Source organism: Bos javanicus, chromosome 23 (genome assembly GCF_032452875.1).
Source record: "Bos javanicus breed banteng chromosome 23, ARS-OSU_banteng_1.0, whole genome shotgun sequence".
Lineage (NCBI taxonomy): Eukaryota > Metazoa > Chordata > Mammalia > Artiodactyla > Bovidae > Bos > Bos javanicus.
In genome coordinates, this window is record NC_083890.1 from 8,559,036 (window position 1) to 8,578,195 (window position 19,160).

General features: G+C 47.8%; 1 non-coding gene across 1 annotated transcript; it reads left to right on the forward strand.

Annotated features, from left to right (window-relative positions):
• Positions 1 to 10,148: 10,148 nt before the first annotated feature.
• TRNAG-UCC (transfer RNA glycine (anticodon UCC)) lies at positions 10,149 to 10,221 on the forward strand. Its single transcript has one exon. It is a non-coding gene; the product is annotated as a tRNA-Gly (tRNA).
• The last annotated feature ends 8,939 nt before the right edge of the window (positions 10,222 to 19,160 follow it).

The window sequence follows — 19,160 nt, forward strand, 5'->3', positions numbered from 1 at the left end:
ACGAGTGAAGGCAGGCAGGGATAAATTAGGAGGCTGGAGTTAACATATACACACTACTATATATAAAACAGGTAAACAGCAAGGACCTACTGGATATGGCACAGGAGACTCTACTCGGTATTATGTAATAACCTATAAAGGAAAAGAATCTGAAAAAGAATATATAACTGAATCACTCCTGTGCCCTTGAAACTGACACGATATTGTAAATCAACTATATTTCAATAAAATTTGGGGAGTCATGGAGCAGGGCATGAGGACTCTTAGTTCCTTGACCAGGGATCAAACCAGTGTCCCCTGCAGTAGAATCTTGACCACCTGAACCACCAAGGAATTCCCAATACAATTTTTTTAATAAAAAATGTGGTAAAAAATAAAGGTGATGGAATAGCTGGAATAAAGGATTTGAGGTGGGAAGGATCAAGAGGGAAAGTCTAATATATGTCTATGTGAAATCACATAAGGAAATGACAGAAAACATGGGAAAGAGACCCTATCCTAATCCTCCAGAATTCTTGGAAGACAGCACACTTCAGATGTACTGCTCTCTTTAAATTCCAACTTGGATAAGTAAAAACAGATCCATGCCTAAACATGTCATAATGAAGATGCAGAACGTCAGAGATAAGGAGAAGATCTTGTAACTAGCCAGCAGGAAGAGACAGGGGTGATGGCTCACTTCCCAGCAGCAGCACTGGAATTAATGTATTTTACTGAAATACAGCCTCACAGGTCTCTTCCCTTACCAGAGCTAGAGTGATCCTGCTACTATATCAGACCAGGTCACTCCTCGGCTTAAAATCCTCCAATGACTCCCAGTTCATTTAAAAGTCTTTGCTTTTGTTCAGTTGCTAAGTGAAGTGAGTGAAGAAGAAGTGAAGTCACTCAGTTGTGTCCTAGTCTTTGCAATCCCATGGACTGTAGCTTAACAGGATCCTCTGTCCATGGGATTTTCCAGGCAAGAATACTGGAGTGGGGTGACATTTCCTTCTCCAGGGGATCTTCCCGACCCAGGAATCAAACCTGGGTGTCCTGCATTGTAGGCAGCCGCTTTACCATCTGAGGCACCAGGGAAGTCCAAGTCATGTCCAGCTCTTTGTGACCTCATGGACTGCAGCATGCCAGGCTTCCCTGTCCTTCACTATCTCCCAGAGTTTGCTCAAACTCATGTCTATTGAGTCAGTGATGCCATCCACCCTCGGTCACCCCTTCTCCTCCTGTCCTCAATCCTTCTCAGAATCAGTCTTTTCCAACGAGTCAGCACTTCACATCAGGTGGCCAAAGTATTGGAGCTTCAGCTTCAGCATCAGTCCTTCCAGTGAATATTCAGGACTGATTTCATTTAGGATTGACTGGTTTGATCTCCTTGCTGTCCAAGGGATTCTCTAGAGTCTTCTCCATCACCACAGTTAGAAAGCATCAATTCTTCGGCTCTCAGCCTTCTTTATGATCCAGCTCTCACATCCATACACGACTACTGGAAAAACCATAGCTTTGACTAGATGGACCTTTGTCAGCAAAGTGATGTCTTTGCTTTTTAATACACTGTCTAGGTTGGTGATTGCTTTTTTTCCAAGGAGTGAGTGTCTTTTAATTTCATGGCTGCAGTCAATATCTGCAGTGATTTTGGAGCCCAGGAAAATAAAGTCTGGCACTGTTTCCATTTTCCCCCATCTATTTGTCATGAAGTGAAGGGACTGGATGCCATGGTCTTCATTTTTTGAATGTTGAGTTTTAAGCCAACTTTTTCACTTTCCTCTTTCACCTTCATCAAGAGGCTCTTTAGTTCCTCTTCACTTTCTGCTATTAGGGTGGTGACATCTGCATATCTGAGGTAATTGATATTTCTCCTGGCAATCTTGATTCCAGCTTGTGAGTCCTCCAGCCTGGCATTTCCTATGATGTACTCTGTATATAAGTTAAATAAGCAGGGTGACAATATACAGCCTTGATGTACTCTTTTCCCAATTTTGAACCAGTCTGTTATTCCAAGTCTGGTTGTAACTGTTGCTTCTTGACCTTCATAGAGATTTCTCAGGAGACAGGTAAGGTGGTCTGGTATTTCCATCTATTGAAGAATTTTCCAAAGTTTGTTGTGACCAACACAATCAAAAGCTTTAGCATAGTCAATGAAGCAGAAGTAGATTTTTTCTGGAATTCTCTTGCTTTTTCTATGATCCAATGGATGTTGGCAAGTTCAACTTCGATTCCTCAGCCTTTTCTAAATCCAGCTTTTACATCTAGAAGTTCTCGTTACATCTAGAAGTTCACATATTGTTGATGGCTAGCTTGAAGAATTTTGAGCATTACCTTGCTAGTAGGTGAAATGAGCACAGTTGTATGGTAGTTTGAACAATTTTTGGCATTGCCCTTTCCAAGATGGCAGACAAGTCAACTTCAACTAAACCTTGATCCGCCAAGGCTCTGAAAAATGTTCTTAAACAGCCTGAGAAAAATGCCCAGAGGGGCCCAGGTGAAAAGGGATGGGCTTGCTATTACTGTGGAAAGGAGGGGCACCTCAAGCGGGATTGCCCTCAGGCATCTAAGCCGCCCCCGGCTCCATGTACGGTCTGCAAAGGACCACACTGGAAGAGAGACTGCCCCCAGAGGCGTAGGTCTCCGGGGTCGGACTCTCAAGACAATCAGGACTGAAGGTGCCCGGGGGTTCCCACACAAGCTCCAGTCCTAATTACACCTGAGGAACCCTGGGTATTAATAGTTGTGGGGGGCCAATCCGTTGATTTCCTTTTAGATACTGGGGCAACTTTTTCTGTGCTTACTGAAGCCCCTGGATCACTTTCTTCCCCATCCGCTTCCATAATGGGACTGTCTGGACGAACCAGAAGGTATTATTTCAGTTATTCTTTATCTTGCAACTGAGATTCTGTGCTGTTTTCACACGAGTTTCTGATTGTGCCAGAATCTCCCTCACCCCTTTTGGGAAGGGATATACTGAGCAAGGTCCATGCCTCTGTTTTCATGAATATGGAGCCCTCCCTTTCTCTCCCTTTAGTTGAAACACCCACCAGGAGAAATAATCAGTCTGTGAGAGTTAATAAGCCTTTCTCTTATCAAGAAATACAAAGAATCAAGGAGGATCTGGGAGACTATTTAGAGGACCCAGAAAAATATATTAGAGCTTTTAAGGGTGTTACTATGCTTTATGACCTCACTTGGAAGGATGTGATGTCTATCTTGGGACAAATGCTGGCTCCCGAGTCAAAGACTCGAGTTTTGGGAAAACTTCCTTGTTTGTCAGGATTCTTCGGCAGAGTATTTGGAAGCTCGCGACTGAGCTGCATCTGGCTGTTTTAAGAAATAAAAAAGGGGGAGATGTTGGGGGCCAGAGTGAGGCACTCGGCCTGTGGCAAAGGTCATGAGGAAGGAGGCTTGACATACGCAAAGGCGGGATCGAGCCTCAGGAGTCCCCCTGGAAATCCTTGAGCATCTACCCCCATAACCAGAGCCTGCCTACTTTACTACTTTGTGCTCTCACCTACACCTCTGACTTTACGGGGGGCTGTCCCCCACCACCTCTTTCAGAGAAGAAGTTAACTTAGAGCTCCAGTTAATAAAAACTCCTGGGCATGACAAGAGTGTTTTAACCTACAAACTCCTCTGAAGGTTCTCTAGCCTGCCTGACAGGCTTGTCCGGCCACATGTGATTGCTCACAGCCTCCCAACTGTGAGAGGCACGAGATGCTTTAAACCTTATAAAAACAGGTTCCTTAGAAAAGTTAGAAAACTATTAGTATAAGTATAATGGGCTGATTAGAAATTGTATTGGTGAAGGGTTTTTCATTTGTTGAGCCAATGTTTGTTGCTAAGTCTCCACATCCCCTGCCCTTACACACATTAATGAATATATAGAAGAAATAAGTATTAACCTTTGATATAAATCACGTTAGACCTTAGGCTAAGTAAATTCTTTCCTTAACTAAAACCCACTATACCCTCACCCTATAGGAATGTAACTTTATTTGGGTGGCATCTGTTTTAAGAATAATCACCCCTGGAGACATAAGTGTCCTGGTTGACTGACCGCTGTCACAAGGAGAGGGTCATAAATTGTCAGCAGGCCCCCTGGCCAGAAGATGATGTAACACCCCTAAGACCTCTGTATACATTTGTATGAAGCACCTGACTTTGATAAAAGTCAGGACTGCTGACCCCGTGTGACTTTTGCATAACATCTCAGTGTATAAAAGTAGACCATGGAAAATAAAGAATTGGGATCAGTTTCTCGAAATACTGGTCTCCCCATGTCGCTCTCTCTCTCACTCTGGCTGAGTCTCCATCTGGAGCGCGGAACCCGCTATGCTTACTAATTATGCCTGGGCTTCTAAGATCCGACCGGGGAGGCCTCAGTGTCTCCTCTCCTTCGGGAGAACGGAAGGACGCCTGCAGCCTACGTAAGTGGTGCAAACTTCTTGTCTTGAAGTTTTATTGGTCTCCCGCGTAAACCAAGCTACTCAGCCTCTTTTCTCCACTGAATTTTCCTACTGAGCTATCCTCATGCTATTACTCTTTACATCTTTAATTAATATCTAATTGAAACTATTGTATCCTGACCCTCGCCGACGCCGTCCCCGCTTCGAATACCCTGGATCAGCCGGGGCTGGACCCCGGCACTCAGTATATGCTCATTGTAACATAGTTAAAGTGTTATCGCTCAGTTGTCTGACTCTTAATGATCCCATGGACTGCAGCCCACCAGGCTCCTCTGTCCATGGAATTCTCTAGGCAAGAATACTGAAGTGGGTTGCCATTTCCTTCTCCAGGAGATCTTCCTGACTCAGGGATTGAACCCAGGTCTCCAGCATTGCAGGCAGATTCTTTACTCTCTGAACTACCAAGGCACATATTGTAACATATCAGTGAGCTAAATGACACCCAGAGGCTCCATTACAGTTCTAAGGTTGTGGTTTAGTCGCTAAGTTGTGTCCAGCTCTTGGACTGTAACCCACCCAATTCTTCTGTCCAAGGCCAATCATCAAAGATCAAAAGGTGGGCAGTGACCCACTTCCTGGAAATCTCTGCCTCTTCCCCAAAATAGTTGGAATAAACTTCCTACTCATTAGCCTATGAAATTACCCAACCCATAAAAGCTAGCCACATCACATTTTGAGGCCACACTCACTCTCTGAGATGGCCCACACTCTGTGGAGTGTGTTTCTCTCTGAATAAATCCACTTCTTACCTGTCACTTTGTCTCTCACTGAATTCTTTTAGGTCCTAAAACCAGGTGTTGTGATCTTTGTTGGAAGATTGTGGGTTTTGTCTGGGTTCAAGTGTCAGTCTGAGGTGAACGGTTTGCCAATGTAGAAGACTCGGGTTCGATCCCTGGGTCAGGAAGATCCCCTGGCGAAGGAAATAGAAACCCACTTCAGTATTCTTGCCTGGGAAATCCCATGGACAGAGGAGCAGTGGGCTACAGTCCATGGGGTCACAGAATCAGACCCGACTGAGCACCACCATCCATATCTTTTATCTTCTTGGCATGTCTTCTGATATAAAAATTTTCCCTCCAAAGTGTTAGCTGGTCTCTCAGCATCATTTCCTCAATAAGCTATGCTTCGTTTTCTCTGGAATCTCACTGAGTTGTTTATGAGAGATGGATTCAGTTTTAGATTTTGTTGCATTTGTGCCTGTGAGACACACTGATGAAAAAAATCCAGGATTATTTTAGATAAAGAGCTCAGAATTTGTCCTGTGAGAGAGAGCTGGGTTAGATTAGGTCAGGGAACCATCTAAGACCCTGTGAGGTTCTGAGATCACCTAGAGAGGATGTGGAGTGAGGAGAGGATGTGGAGGGACCCCAAAGCACCCCCGCTTGCTCTTGTTCCCCGCTCATCCATCCCTGGATGCAGCCTTCTCGAGGGCAGGGGCCATGCCCTGCTCCTCTCTGCATCCTCTCTAGCAGTTAGCACAGTGTCTCTCATGTGACTGGGGTACTTAATAGCGTTTCAGGAATAAACAGCAAACTCATGGTAAGCAGAGGAGATGAGAGTTTAGTGAATCAGGAAGGAGGACGAATAACAATACCCTCTGGCACTTAGAGAAGATTTCTCAGATGACAGCGGATCCTTGAGTTCACTGAGTTTCATTCAGCAGCAAGGCACTGAGCAGCTGGGGCAGGTGGTGGGGCAAGAATGGGGGCAAAACATACTCCCATCCACCAGGCAACAAATACCTCTGTCATGTGCTGGGTGCTATGAAGAGAGGATCAGGGCATGGTGACCCAGATCTTGGGTTGAGAAAAGCCTGGAGGAACACTCAGTGAAAAGCCCTGCTTCAGAGGAGGGCTTGAACTGCAAGGCAGCCAGTATGGCCACACGGTGAGCACGGTGAACCCGGACAGCCACAGTGGCCTCAGGAAGGAGGTAGGACTTTCTTCCAAGTGCAGTGAAGAGCTGGAGAAAGGTTTCAGGCAGTCAGGACAGGATCAGATGGATATTTTAAAGAGATCACCTTTGTGTGTGTGTGCTTAGTCACTCAGTCATGTCCGACTCCTTGCGATCCCATGGACTGAGCCCACCAGGCTCCTCTGTCCATGGGGATTCTCCAGGCAACAATACTAGAGTGGGTTGCCATGCCCTCCTCCAGGGTATCTTCTCAACCCGGAGATTGAACCAGATCTCCTGCATTGCAGGCAAATTCTTTACCAGCTGAGCTATCAGGAAAGGCCGAGATTACCTTTATCAACACAAATACCATTTTTATCCCTCCTATGCTGTATTGAATCGGACACGACTGAAGCAACTTAGTAGTAGTAGTAGTATGCTGTATTTCGGAGAAGGCAGGGGCAACCCACTCCAGTGCTCTTGCCTGGAAAATCCCGTGGATGGAGGAGCCTGGTGGGCTGCAGTCCATGTGGTCAGTAAGAGTCGGGCACGACTGAGCGATTTCACTTTCACTTTTCACTTTCATGCATTGGAGAAGGAAATGGCAACCCACTCCAGTGTTCTTGCCTGGAGAATTCCAGGGACAGAGGAGCCTAGTGGGCTGCTGTCTATGGGGTTGCACAGAGTTGGACACGACTGAAGCGACTTAGCAGCAGCTGCATGCTGTATTGAATATGAGATATAGACCTATCACTGGCCTCATGTTAAAGACACACACACACAAAACCCCCAAAAACAGGCTTAGAGAAATAGATGTTTTTTGTTCAAGGTCACAGGACACAGAGGTAGGAAGTAATGGTGTAACCAAAAGTGGGTCCTGCTTGCTCACCGCTCAAGGCCACTTAAAAGCCATTAAAGAGGCCAGGTTGGTGGAAAGGAAAGTTTGCTTTATTTTCGATGGGTAATTGTGCACCTGTCCAAAGGCCAACTCTAGCCACCCCATCCCCCTGCCCCCGGAAATCAGTGGGCAATAGCTTTTATAGGCTGAGTGGCTTGCAGAAACAGTCAGCTCTGACCATCATCTTAAAATTGGCCATCTTGATTGTTTTAAGTAGTTAATCTTCAGTTCCAGGGTTGGTTTGTTTCCATTTCTTTGAGGCCAGTTCTCAGAACTGTGGCAGCTTATGTCATGGCTAGAGTCTGGTCATCATGTAGCTGACTTTTCCACCTGGGGGGGGCTTCAGCATCTATAAGACAGCTCACAGGATATGGCTCAGAATATTGTCTATAGCCCTGGAAAAGGAATTAAAGGTTCTTGACTATGCTTAATGACTAAACTGTTATTATTTGGTCTCCTTTGATTCTTTTTCTTTGTTCCTGCATTTGCTCACTTCTCGGATTAAACTTGTTCTTTGGTTAAAGTTTTTCTACAGACAAGGCAAGCAGAAGACCCGGGAGGACAAGGACCATAGGGTCTTGCTCCATTTCAGTGGGACTGGACTCTGCAGAGCCTAAAGCCTTCCTGCCATCCCAGGCTGCCCTCTGCATTGGGGTCTTGCCACTGGGGCCGAGGTTGGGGGCAGGAAGCCAGAGCCCTGGATTCAGAGCAGTGAGAGGCGGGGCTCTGGCTCCCCACCCCACCCCTGTATTCTTACCCGGAGAATCTCACGAACAGAGGAGCCTGGTGGGCTACAGGCCGTGAGGTCAGACACAACTGAATCGACTTAGCACACACTGCAGCCTGTTAGAATGCTTTGAGAGGCTTTCAAAAATCTATTTACCCAGGCCACACCCCGGATCTGTTAAGTCAGACACTCAGTCGAGGGGTGAGGGGGAAGGCATTAGTCTTCTGCTTCTTAATTTTTCTTGATGTGTGTGGTATACTTCACAATGGGTTTCCCTCATGGCTCAGATGGTGAAAGAATCCACCTGCAATGAGCAGACCTGGGTTTGATCCCTGGGTTGGGAAGATCCTCTGGAGGAGGGCATGGCAACTCACTCCAGTATTCTTGCCTGGAGAAGCCCCATAGACAGAGGTGCCTGGCGGGCTACACTCCGTGGGGTTGCAAAGAGTCGGACACGACTTGAGCGACTAAGGATATACACAGCACATACTTAACAGTGCAGGGTACAAATCTTAGGTTACAACTCCATGTATTTTTACGCATGTGTGTAAACCCATGTTAACTGCCATCCAGATTAATAGAGAGAATACGCCCACTGCCCCAGAAGTCTCCTTTTCTGGTCCACGCCCCACACCCACTCCCAGATGCAGGCGGTTCTGACTGACGACACCACACGACGTTTTGATTTGTGTCTGGCTCCTTGCCCCCTCCGTCGTCAGGTCTATGAGAATCCCCATCTCAGTCATCTGAACATGACTTGTTCATCCATTTACCAGTTGACGGACATCAAAGTGGTTTCCAGTGTTTATAAATAAAGCTGCTAAGAATAATATTCTTAGACATGTTTCCTGGTCCCTGGGCAGCAGCAGTTTTAAAGCCACCAATGTTGGGATCCACCGACTCTGAGGAAGCCATAACATCCTGAGGGCTGCTGCAAGAGATGGAAGTCAGGGTCTAGGACCCCCGGGGGCCCCCTGGAGTTCCCCCAGATTGGACAATAATAAACCATGGCTTGTAGAGATTTTCTAGTTGCTGTTCTTTTCCTTTTGAGATTCCAGAGCCTTGAATAAAATCTCCTGGGTCAGAGGGGAGAGAGGGAGTCCTGGGGAGCAGTCCCCTCTGTGGTTAGTATACTAAATCGCTTCAGTAGAGTCCAACTCTTGCGACCCCATGGACTGTAGCCCACCAGGCTCCTCTGTCCATGGGATTTCCCAGGCAAGAATTTTGGAGTGTGTTGCCATTTCCTTCTCCAGGAGATCTTCCTGACCCAGGGATCGAACCTGGGTCTCCTGCATTCCAGGAAGATTCTTTACCATCTGAACCACCAGAGAAGCATGGTGGCCTCTATTTCTGCAGCTCTGGAAACTGGGTGGAGGGCATCCTCTCAGGGCCCAGGCACCAGGACAGCCCTCAGCAGACGCCGTCTAGAATAGCTCCCTAATCCTGTACATGGCACCTCCCACTCCAGCAGAAACCTCCTCAAAAGAGCCATCTGTGCTGCGAGTTTTCATTTATAGCTCCCACGGCATGTGTGAGTTTGTGATCTGTGACTAGATGGCTGCTGACACATTTCTGGACACACACACACACACACACATGTCACCCACATCTGTTGTCTTGAGGCTGAGGGTGTGATTTCTCCTCTAAGTGGAGCCCAACCCTCCCCTCCACCCGGGCAAACCTCTCCCACAGTGCCTGCCACCTCTTTGCCTGTCATTGTTGGGGCAGCTCCTCTGACCTCACTTGCCCAAAGCTGCCGTGATTATATTTCCTGCATTATCTTATAATGACCAATGTGGAGGTAAAAACAGCACACAGGGTTCAGGGAATGCCACCTGTTGACAGCCTGCTGGATCTGTGGCCTGCGGAGGTGATCCATGCTGCTTATCAAATTGTCACCTGTAAACCTCTAAGCATTTCTTCTGCTCCCTTGTTTTCTTTTTCACAGTCTTTGAGTATCCCTTTTACAGCTGGAAAAGCAGAAGCATGGGAAGGTTTGGAATCTCAGCTCCACAAGGGCAGGGATTTCTGCCTGAGGTGCTCGCGGCTAGAGCCCCAGCAGCCTGGGACAGTGCGTGGCACGCAGGAGAGGCTTGGTAAAGATTTCTGAAGGGAACAAATGAAGCTTGTGATGCATTTTGCTTTGGAAATGCCTGTCTCAGTATCCTCTTCCTGGACTTCCCTGGTGGTCCAGCGGTTAAGACTCTACACTTCCAATGCAGGGGGCACAGGTTCAATCCCTGGTCGGGGAAGTTCTGCATGCTGTGCCATACAGCCAAAAAATCCCCCAAAGTAAAATCAATATCCTCTTCCTGCTGGACCTCCTTCCTCAGCACAGTCCATCAGGACCAGCAGGGCAGCCACACTTTCCTTCCCATGGCCCATCAGAGCCTCTTTACCTCTGCAACTGAGAGCACAGACTCCAGAGCTACACCGCCTGGTGCGGCCTCTGCCACTTTGTATCAGTGGGGCCTTGGGCAAATCTCTTAGCCTCTCCGTGCCTTGGTTTCATCCTCTCTTTGCTGGAAATAACAATGGTACTAACATGGTGGAGTTGTGGGGAAGACTAAAAGAGTTTGTATAAATGATGCATTTGGAGCTGTGCCTTTTGCACATGGCAGATGCTCAAGAGAAGTTACTTATCAGTATTACTTTATTTTTTTTAGCTTTGTTTAAAAAAAACTTAACTGAAGACTCTTTGGTTTACAGCGTGTGTTGTGTCGGCTTCTGCCAAACATCAACAAGTATTGTTTTAAATAGAAAATAAACTTTCCCCTTTGCTTTAATGAGGTATGACTGACAAACAAACATTGTATATATTTAAGGTTTGTGGCCTGATCGTGTGGTATCTTTTCTGAAAGTTCTTTACAAATCTTTTGCCCATTTAAATTTTAAGTTGTGTTAAATATATACACCATACAATTTACCATCTTTTTAAAAAATACATTTTAAAAGATATTTATTTTTTTATTAATGATTTATTTGGCTGTGCCATGTCTTTGTTGAGGTACATGGCATCTTTAACTGCAGCACTCGAACTCACAGCTGTGGCATGTGGGACCTAGTTCCCTGACCAGGAATCAGACCTGGGCCCCCTGTGTTGGGAGCACAGAGTCCTAGCCACTGGACCACCAGGCAAGTGTCTAGTTTCTCTGTGCTGTGTAACGTGTTATCACAAATGCGGTGGGCGAAAACACACGTGCATTATCTCTGAGCTTCCATAGGTCAGAGGCCTGGGCACCCCTGAGCTGATCCTCCACGCAGAGCCTCACTCACAGCTGCAATTAACATGTTGTCAGGCTGCATTTTTGTCTGCAGGCTCGACTGGGGAAGAATCTACTTCTAAGTTCATTCTGGCTGTTGATTCATTTCCTCGCAGCTGCAAAACTGTGGGCCCCAGTATTTCCTGGCCATTGCTTTAAATTCTAGAAGCTACCCCAAATTTCTTGTCATGTGGCGCTCTCCATAGGTTGTTCACAGCCTGGCTGTTTTCTTATTTAAGGCTAATAGGGGAAGGACTTTCCCTGGTGGTCCAGCAATTAAGGCTCCATGCTCCCAATGCAGGGGGCCCAGGTTCGATCCCAGGTCAGGGAACTAGATCCTGCATGCCACAACTAAGAGCCCACAAGCTGCAACCAAGACCCACCAGCAGAGTCAAGTAAATAAATATCTTTAAAATAAATAAACAAATATTTTGTAAGACGACCAATAGAGGAGTCTCCCCTTGCATCTGCTAAGATGGAGTTTTAGATAACAAAAGATGGTTATGGGGCTGCCATCCCATCACCTTGGCCATATTCTATGACCTGCAAGTTGCAGGTTATACCCACCCTCGGGGGAAGGGATTATATAAGGGCACAACTCACTGGGGGGTCAGTTAGGGTATGTTGACCATTCTCCCCATGTCTCCCTGTTTACAGTTAATTTGTTGGACTATCTGGGCTGTTTGACCGGTGGAGTCTCCTCGGTCTAGATTTTGCTGACTGCACACACAGTGCAGTTCAACCTGCTCCTTCGTCGCCTGCATTTCTGGCAAACTGGCAGCTGGGCCCAGAGTGCTGACCGAGCTCTGGTTGGATCCCTCAGGCCACATTCCAGACGGCGGTGCGGGCTTCCCTCAGCAGGCACACCATGTCTGGCTGCCTCTCTTTTGGTGATGTTAGCAGTCGTGGCTGCTCAGTGCTTGTACCAGTTAATTCACAGAGGGTAGCAAAATGGTGATTCTATTATTTCATTTATTGGTGGAAATCATTTTTAAAGCAATGCTTCCTGTCATCTTTATTTGGTTACCCGGTGGCATAGGTCATATAAGGAAGACAGGATAAATGCTTGATTCATTTCTTTTATTTACCAGTTTCTAAGATAATAAATAGCTTTCCTATCAAGAGGACCAAATTAATTTTTAATAGCATTATGAACTTATGGGCTTCCCTGGTGGCTCAGTCTGTAAAGAATCTGTTGCAATGCAGGAGATGCCGGTTTGATCCCTCGGTTGTGAAGATCCCCTGGAGAAGGTAATGGCAAACCCACGTCAGTATTCTCCCATAGATGGAGGAGCCTGGCAGGCTACAGTCCATGGGCTCACAAACAGCCACAACTTGGCGACTAGAGCACCGCCAGCAAGAACCTATAGATTAAAACATATTTGATTAATTTGAATCCCTTGCCATTGTTATCATAATTAAAGCTCACATGGGCCAGTGGGAGTCGCTTCAAACTGGTTTCTTTTTGACATCCTGCTAGTCTTCAAGCACTTCCTGCTAGCTGCTGCATCAAGGTAGTCCAGTCTTCTTTTGTCCTTTAAACCTTCCTGCTCTAGACTTGAAACCAGGCATTTTTCCAAGAAGCCCTGACTTTAAAAAAGTTTCTTCTTTCTTTTTTAAAAATATTTATGTCTTTGGCTGTGTTGGGTCTTAGTTGCGGCACTTGGGATTTTCCTCATGTCAGGCAGGGTCTTTGGTCACGGTGGATGAGTACTCTACTGGCAGTGCTGGGTTCCAGCCCATGTGGGCTTAGCTGCTCGACCAGGGATCAAACCCACATTCCCTGCGCTGCAAGAAGTCTTAACCACTGGGCCAATAAGGAATTCCCCTTTTCCTCTTTCTTTTTTTTTTTAAATAAAATTTCCCGACTTCTTTTCATAGGAAATGTTATTTCAAAACCACAGTTTGGGTTCTGGGGTGCTCATTGCTGTAGAGTTGATCATTGTGTCTTGCTTTCTGGCGACCAGAACTAGCAAATGTATAGAATTCCTTGTGAGCTCCTCTGGTATGAGCAAAGAAAGCTGGCGTGCGGGACCTGAGAGGCAATCAATTCATCACTGGCACAACTAAGGTTTTCTGGCCCTTCCCTTTCCTTCATTTCTGCAGCTCCATTTCATTCACAGTCAGCAGTTTCTCCCTGGTACAGGGAGCCTTGGAGGGGCTCTTTCAGGAGTTTATAGCAGCTGGATGGCTCAGCCCCTCCAAGCCCCTTGCTCTGAGACACACCCCAGTGTCACCTGCTCTTCCCAAACTGGCCACCATGCTTTACCAGAAATATCTGTTGCTTATTTTGGGGTGTTCCTGTTCTCAGGTCACCAGATGCAGCCCCCCGCCCCTGCCCGCCTTGATCTTGTTCTGCTTCTGCCCTCACAGATGCAAGTCTTGCAGCTCTCCCTGCGTTGTCTCCACCCTTGTATTTTAAGCTTCATGGAGACAGCTTATCACCCAATGTGTTGTTAACCTTGCCTCTGGTTTTGGGCCACAGGTCATTGGCTCAGCTGGTGGCTGGGCTAGCCTGGAAGGTCCAGAGGACTCCCCTCGGCATTTCCCCCACGTGGCCTCTCTTTCCCCACGTGGTGGCTCACATTCAGTCACTTAAGCTTCTTTAAACCCACTCCAGTGTTCTTGCCTGGAGAATCCCAGAGACAGGGGAGCCTGGTGGGCTGCCATCTATGGGGTCGCACAGAGTCGGACACGACTGAAGCTACTTAGCAGCAGCAGCAGCAGCAGCAGCAAAGCATCATGGTGGCTTCCCAGAGAGAACAGAAGCAGAAGCTACTAGGTCTCCTAAAAGCCACTCCCATCCCAATGGCTGGATCAAAGCAAGTCACAAGACCCGCCCAGATTTCAGGGGAGGGAGACAGGCCCCACCCCCGATGGGAGGTGCCTGTAGGGAGGAATGGATGGGGCCATCTTTGGAGATTCCGAGTCAGGCTGGTCTGAACTGGAGCCCAAGCTGATGCCTTAGGAGACTGGGACCAACTAAAGTCTGCACCAGCCGCTGAGCGGTGGAGTGGGGCAGCGGGGACGGGTGAGTGGCCTCCAGTCTCGGGAAGGAATTCCAGTGTTTGACTCTGCGGAACTCCACCCAGTATTTAGAGTTTCCACCTGGAGCTGCAGGGCACAGGGGGATGGGTGGTGCCCTCCTTCGCCCTCAGGGTTGGAGCTGTGGAAAGAAAAGGGATTAGCTTTTTCATCTTTCCGCCCTGCCCCTGTCACTTGCAGGCCCTGGAGGGCTGGCAGGACATATGGCCCTGCCAGCGGTAAATTGAGCCGGGAGTCCTGCCAGGGAGGGCCAGATGGAGCAGGAAGAAGACACAGATCAACCCTGCGGCGAAGGCTCCCGGGTGGCATTGCAGCTCTGCGGGCCCATTCCACTGGCCTTGGAGCATCCACGCTGGGCCCCCTCCCTTGCCCAGGCCACCTGGCAGAATAGCCTCTTGCAGTCTGCAGGGCTGAGACAGCTGAAGGGGAAGGCGGATGATTCAGAGACCTGTAAGGGCCTCTCCAACAGTCACGAGTCTGTTCCCACCTTGCTCCTCTCCCCGCGTGGGGCTGAGCCTCCTGGCTGAGTGTGGAAACAAGTCAGCCTGGAGCTCTGACATTGTGATGGACAGAAGGCAGGGCATTTTCCCCTCTGATGCCTCAGCGTTTTTTCTGTGGCTGGCTGGAAGTGCCCGCCAGCCTGATGCCACGTGGCAGTTCCACGGCCTCAGCGATAGAAGTGGATGTCAGCAAATCGGAGAGCTGTTCCAGCTGTCTTCCTTGCCTTCAAGGTGAAGATTTGACTTTCTGCCTCCAGGCAAATTCCACAGGCTCTGTTTCTCATCCTTAAGAAGCAGAAATGGGGAGTTCCGCCTGCCAGAACTCCCCAGATAGCTTTGCTGATGTCAGGAGGATCTGAGGGTGCAAAGATGAGCGTGGATGAGTCCCATGAACTGTGGCACCTCCATGCTCCCTGTGTGTGTCATCTCGTGGGGCTTGTTCCCTGCCCCTCCCCCGTACCAGGTGTCATTGAGTTGTTTTGAACAGGGAAACATCTTACAGCTTTGATTCTCACAGTGTAACCCAGGTGCCACCAGGGAATCACATGGGGAGCTTTATAAAATGTCAGTTTCCAAATCAAAACCACCAATGAAAGGGATAGAATACAGGTAGCTGTAGAAGTCCCAGTAGGGGACTAAGAGGGAAACCTAGGGAACTTTGGGAGACCGCTGTGAGTTAATGGTCCCTTAAAGAAAGGTACAGGAATGTTGTGGAGTGAAGCAGGCTTGCTTAACTATAATATAAAGCCATAAATAAAAGCACGAGATATGCCCCAGGCCATTTGTTGTTTGGGGCTTCCCAGGTGACTTCCCTGGTGGCTCAGACAGTGAAGAATCTGCCTGCAGTGTGATAGACCTGGGTTCGACCCTTGGGTTGGGAGGATCCCCTGGAGGAGGACTTGGCAACCCACTCCAGTATTCTTGCCTGGAGAATCCCTATGGACAGAGGAGCCTGGAGGGCTACAGTCCATGAGATCACAAAGAGTTGGACACGACTGAGTAAGTAAGCATAGCACAGGTGGCTCAGTGGTAAAGAACCTGCCTGCCAGTGCAGGACACACAGGAGACGCAGCTTCAATCCCTAGGTTGGGAAGATCCCTTGGAGGAGAAAATGGCAACCCACTCCAGTATTCTTGCCTGGAGAATCCCATGGACAGTGGAGTCTTGATGGTCTGTAGTTGCAAAGAGTCGGACACAACTGAGCGACTGTGAGCGACTGAGCACGTATTTTTTGTTCTTTCATCTCAAAGGTGTTTCCAGTTCTTTTGTGACCCTGTGGACTGGGGCCTGTCAGGCTCCTCTGTCTCTGGGATTCTCCAGGCAAGCATACTGGAGTGGGTTGCCATTCCCTTCTCCAGGGGATCTTCCCAACCCAGGGATCAAATTGGCGTCTCCTGTATTTGCAACCAGATTTTTTACCACTAAGCCACTAGGTAAGTCCCATTAGGTGAAAGAAAAATGTCACCACCTTTCTAATGATTTGAATAATTGACCTAAGGTCAGACACCCTCCTGCCCAACACAAAGGAGGAGATAGTGATATAAGCCTGCATGCACGGGTGTTAAGTTGCTTCAGTCATGCACGATATTTTGCAACCCTATGTAGCCTGCCATGTGCCTTTGTCCTGAGATTCTCCAGGCAAAAATACTGGAGTGGGTTGCCATACCCTCCTCCAGGGGATCTTCTAGACCCAGGGGTCAAACCCACATCTCTTATGTCTGTTGCATCAGTAGGCAGGTTCTTTACCATTAGGGCCACCTTGAAAGCCCTATGTAGGCCTGACGTCTACTCACAGAGGTAGTCTTTCCCCCTCCCACACATTCCTTTTACTGTAAAATTGCAGCCCACATAATCCTCGGAGCACAGCTCCCTCGCCTGCCTGCTTGCATCTCTTGTGAGAGTCTTATACTAATAAATCTACTTTTTGCCTGTCACTTTGCCTCTTGCTGAGTTCCTTCTGCACTGAGACACAAAGAACCTGAGCCTCAGTCAGTCCAGACATCAGGTGAGTGATTCTAATGAAAAGATCATGAATTCAAGACCCAGTCCGAGTTTTGGCTGGGTTCGAGTCCTGGCCCATGGGTTCAAGTCCCTATGTGAGGTATGCGATTTCACCATGAGATAACACCTGACACCCATTAGGATGGTTACTATTTTAAGAAAAATAACAACAGTGTGTGTGGAGTAATGGGAACCCGGGTGCATTGTTGGTGATGATGTAAAATGGGGCAGCCCCTATGGAAATACAGTATGGGGGTTTCTTGAAATATTAAAAATAGGATTACCCTATGATTTAGCAATCCTATTCTTGGGCATATACCCAAAAGAATTGAAAGCAGGCTCTCAAAGAGACGTTTGTACACCCATGTTCATTCCAGTATTATTCACAATAGCCAAGAAGTGGAAGCAACCCATATGGTCATCAGTGGATGAATGGCTAAAGAAGAAGTGGTAAGTATGTATGTGATGGGATATCATGCAGCTTTTAAAAGAAGGAAATTCTGTCACGTGCCACAGCACAGATGAACCTCAAGGACATTAGGCCAGTCACAAAAGGACAAATACTGTATGATTCCTCTCATAGGAAGTACCTGGAGTAGTCAAAATTATAGAAACAGAAAATAGAATGGTGGTTGCCAAGGGCTTCCCAGGTGGCGCAGTTGGTGAAGAACCCACCTGCCAATGCAGGAGACTTGGGTTCAATCCCTGGGTTGGGAATATCCCCTGGAGAAGGAAATGGCAACCTAACCCACTCCAGTATTCTTGCCTGCAGAATCCCATGGACAGAGGAGCCTGGCAGGCTACAGCCCATGGGGTCACAAAGAGTTAGACACGACTGAGCTCACACGCACAGGTACAGAGTTTCAGTTTTGCAAGATGGAAGAGTTCTCGAGATTTATTGCACAACAGTGTAAACATACTTAACACTACTGAACTTAACACTTAATGAAGATGGTAAAGTTAATGTTGTGTGTGTGTTTTTACCACAACGTTTTTCTCTCTCTCTCTCTTCTTTAAAGGGAGCTAATTTCCATTTGGAAATACAAACATTAAAAAAAAAGCGGGGGGAGGGGCAGATTCCTGGGCTTTGCCAGATCTTCAGAATCATAATCCCTACAGAAGACCCTCAAGAAGCTGCCTTTTAAACAAATCCTCAAGTAATTCTTAAGCCCAGTAATATTTCTTGTCTTAGAGGTCATGCTTAAGAAAACTGGCTCTGAAGGGAGCTTCCCTTGTGGCCCAGTGGCTAAGCCTCCATACCCCTGGTGCGAGGGGTCAGGGTTTGATTCCTGGTGAGGGAACTAGATCCTGCAGCTGCAACTAAAGGTCCCACAACCTAAGACCTGGCGCAGCCAAATAAATAAAAATAAGTTTATATTTAAACAAAAGAAAACAGGCTTGAACTCAAACTGTCAGGCCACCAAAGCAACCCTGGAAAAACACCTTGCTTTCTCTGTGCCTTGGTTTTCTCACCTGCCTAATGGGATTCACGGGAGTGTTGTGAGGATTCAATTAGTTAATAATCACAAAGCTTTTGATCCACGTGTATATCATGGTTATCCAAATCAAGTGTCCCCTTTTGCCTGAATGGAACTGAGGCCAGGGAGGTGCCCGGTCTAAGCTCTCTCCTCTGTGCAGCGCCAGCGTCAGGAGGAGCCGCCTCCCAGGCCACAGTCACGGGGGCCTCGGTCCCTGGGGGCCGGGCCCAGGGTCGGGAGTTCTCAGCTCCTTCCTTGACTCGCTCCGTTGCATGTGGGGCGCAGGGGACAAAGTGGGGTGAAGGGGACAGATGAGGCTCCGCCACTGTGTCCTGCCCAGTTGCAGGGCCGCTGCAGCTTCGGCCATCGGGGAATAGGACCCCAGAGACAGAGCGGAGAGAAGGAAGTGCCACACTCTCCTTCCCAGACCAGACCCCAAGTTTCCAGGAGAAAAGTCCTTCCCTTCAGGAGGTGGAGGCGCCTCCACCCACTGTTTGTGGAGCCCCGACTCTGTCCTCCTAGTATTGCTCATCCTTCTGACAACACAACAAAGTGACCCCATTTGGCCCATTTTTCAGATGGGAAGGCTGAGCCTGGGGGGAGTCCGCTGGGGCCCAGGCTCCCTCTCACGCAGTCAGCCCATGGCAGAATTGGGGTGAGGGCTCAGAACTGCCTGGGCCCAAAGATGTGCAGGCTTATTATCCTGGAGGGCGAGCCTCAAAGAGGTAAGAAAAGGCACTTCATGATAAACAGATCCAGTGCAATCCCTATGAAGGGCCCGACTGTTTTTACAGAAACAGAAAAACTCATCATAAAATTCTTATGAAATCTCAAGTGATCACAAACAAACACAAAAAGAAATCTTGAAAAAGGAGAACGAAGTTGGAGATCCCACACTTCGTGA